The sequence below is a fragment of the Eptesicus fuscus genome, chromosome 1, assembly GCF_027574615.1.
Source record: "Eptesicus fuscus isolate TK198812 chromosome 1, DD_ASM_mEF_20220401, whole genome shotgun sequence".
In the NCBI taxonomy this organism is placed as follows: domain Eukaryota; kingdom Metazoa; phylum Chordata; class Mammalia; order Chiroptera; family Vespertilionidae; genus Eptesicus; species Eptesicus fuscus.
Genome location: NC_072473.1, coordinates 124,701,601 through 124,704,954, shown reverse-complemented (window position 1 = coordinate 124,704,954; position 3,354 = coordinate 124,701,601). Strand labels below are relative to the sequence as shown.

General features: G+C 45.3%; 1 pseudogene; it reads right to left on the bottom strand.

The window, feature by feature from the left end:
* Positions 1–691: 691 nt before the first annotated feature.
* On the bottom strand, positions 692–2,168 carry LOC129149979 (caspase-3-like; annotated as a pseudogene).
* Positions 2,169–3,354: the final 1,186 nt, after the last annotated feature.

The window sequence follows — 3,354 nt, the reverse complement described above, 5'->3', positions numbered from 1 at the left end:
GTTTTTCAGGGAAAGCAGCAGCAGCAGCAGCAGCTAAGAGGGAGCAAGGCAGGAGGTAATTTCCAAGGCACCGTCTTCAGGTCACTGATTCTTTGGTGGCATCTCTTTGTGGCTTACTCCATCGGCTGAGATTTTTATTGCAATGACTATGTGTTTGTACTTCTAAAGTGTTGTGTTTTTTTTTTTTTAAGTTTGCCTGGGCTTTTAAAATTTATATATATATATATATATATATATATATATATATATAAATGTTTTGGTTTCAGAGAGGAAGGGAGAGAGAGAGAGAGAAACATCAATGAGAGAGATATTGGTTGGCTGCCTCCTGCACGCCCCCTACTGGGGGTCAAGCAGCAACCCTGACTGGGAGTTGAACTAGCAACCTTTTGGTGCATAGTAGGATGCCCAACCAACTGAGCCACACTGGGCTCAACTGATTTTTTTTTTTAACTTAACAAGTTTTTTTTTTAAAATATATTTTATTGATTTTTTACAGAGAGGAAGGGAGAGGGACAGAGAGCCAGAAACATCGATGAGAGAGACACATCGACCAGCTGCCTCCTGCACACCCCCCACCGGGGATGTGCCCGCAACCAATGTACATGCCCTTGACCGGAATCGAACCTGGGACCCCTCAGTCCGCAGACCGACGGTCTATCCACTGAGCCAAACCGGTTTCGGCAGGTATTTTCTAACATGTCATGACACCATTATAACCATTGTCAGTCTCAATACCACAGTCCAGTTCTGTACCTTGGCAGGCCTGAATAATGAAAAGGTTGGGTTTTCAGTTAGACTTCTGCAATAATCCCCTCTGAAAAAATGTGTTAATTTTCTCAGGTCAACATTTGTTCCAAAAATTATTCCTTCATCATCATGGCTTAGAAGCATGCAAATAAAATTTACTATGATCTTCTTTAGAAACACTGCATACCAGTTCCACCACAATTTCTTCCCATGTAAGATCATTTTTATTCCTGACTTCATATTGCAAATTTGGGAATGTTTCCCTGAGATTTGCTGCATGTACTTCTGTACCATAATGAGATGCCATTCCAGCCAGTACTTTTATGAAAGTTCTTATTATTGACTAGAGGCCCTGGTGCACAAAATTCATGCACTAGCACGGGGGGGGGGGGGGGAGTCCCTCAGCCTGGCCTGCACCCTCTCACAGTCTGGGAGCCCTTGGGAGATGTCCAACTAAGCTGGCTGTTGGACAACCTTAGTGCTGCTGCAGGGGCAGGAGAGGCTCCCGCCACTGACACTGTGCTCACCAGCTGTGAGCCCGGCTTCTGGCTGAGTGGCACTCCCCCTGTGGGAGTGCACTGACCATCAGGGGGCAGCTCCTGCATTGAGCATCTGCCCCCTGGTGGTCAGTGTGAGTCATAGCAACCTGTCATTCCGCCGTTGGGCTGAAACCTGCTCTCTGACATCCCCTGAGGGGTCCCAGATTGCAAGAGGGTGCAGGCCAGGCCGAGGGACCCCACTGGTGCAAGATTGGGGCTGGGGAGGGACGTGGGAAGTTGGCCAGCTGGGGAGGGACTGCAGGAGGGCTCAGTCCTGATCAGCTGGATGCCAGCAGCAAGTTAACCTACTGGTCAGAGCGTCTGCCCCCTGGTGGTCAGTGCACATCATAGCGAGCAGTTGAGTGGCTTTAGCATATCATTAGCATATTACGCTTTGATTGGTTGACAGCCAACTGGATGACAGAACAATTAGCATATTAGGCTTTTATTATATAGGATGATTATACATAAACCCATTTTAGAATGACCCATTCTGTAACTATTGAGCAAGGATATCCCAGAGTCCATTGATTTGCTTTTTTAAAAAATCCTCCTGGGAGGATATTTTTCCATTGATTCTTCAGAGACAGTAGCAGAGAGAGGGCAAGACAGAGAGAATTATCGATGTGAGAGAAACACATCAATTGGTTGCCTTCTTCCTGCACCTGTCCTGACCAGGGCCCAGGCTAAGGAGAAACCTGCCTGCAACCGAGGTATGTGACCTTGACCTGGAATCAAACTCAGGACCCTTACGTCTGCAGGCCAACACTCTATCCACTAAGCCAAACTGGCTAGGGCTATTGATTTGCTTTCATGTAACAGCTTTATTTCTGAATTTTTAATGGATTTTGAATCCACTGAGTTGTAAGTGCTCTCCATGGATACTTTGTTAACGCACAGCATCCACACAGCAGCCACCTGCTCACCTCACATGAGCCAACTTTTTTTCTGTAGGATCCTCAGACCATATGTTGAGCTCTGGAGCAGACGCTGCCTCTGCTCAAAATGTTTAACTTCTTCACAGGCAAAACCAGCAAGTCTAGTCTTTTAAGACAAAAGACAGGCTCGGCACGCGTGGCTCAGTGGTTGAGTGTTGACCTACGAACAGGGAGATCGAGGTTCAATCCCCAGTGTGGGGTGTGCAGGAGGCATCCAATCAATAATTCTTATCATGATGTTTCTATCTCTCTCTTCCTCTCTGAAATCAATAAAAAATATGTTTTAAAAAAGACAGTCTGAGGAAAAATGGTTTTTCTCAGATATGCCTCAAGTTTATTAAAGATGCCCTATACACACATTTGCTACTAAAAATTGAAATAGTACATAAAAAATGTGTTACAATTTAAATGAGTATAAGAACGTGGTGTATTCCTAAAATGACCCCATGTCATAATTCTCAGCAATACCAGAAGAAGAACCTGGATGTGAGAGGCAATGGCTACAGCCACATGGAAATACAGGTTCATTGCTATTCTTCCTGCGGTTTTGAAGAGCCTCATTCCTTCTCCTCAGCCATATTGGAAAGAGTCCTTTGAGGTCTCTTTTAAGACTTGCCATTGTCCTCACTCCACATCTCCTCCTGTAGACCAGGCCATAACTCCTTCCCACTAGATACCCCGTGAATTCTTTTTCTCTGTCCTGCTGTTGGGGTGAATGTTTTCGTGGAAGGGAAGGGAATTTGATACTAGGGCTGAGAGTCAAGTTACTAAGGTTCTTTACTAGTGCTTCTGAGACAGCTTGAGTGTCAGCTGAATCTCCTTCATCGGACATCTGAGAAAATGACCCAGGGGAGGGGGCATTACGCTTCGTTGGTGAATCCATTGCAAGTCTAGTCACAGCCTGAAGTTCCTCCTGGAACCCGTCTGCAGAGTTCAAGCTGAAGGTGATGTGCAAAAGTTGCCACAAAGTAGTCTGGAAAGAACAGCAATGAAATGTGGGGAAAGAGCTAAGCTAAATAATCTGGGGATAAATATTTGCAACATAGAGAACAAAGTACTAACAGCCCTAGTGTATGACAAGTAGGGTCTTTTGGGGAGACACTTAGGTAGTGTCTATTAACATGTTAGCT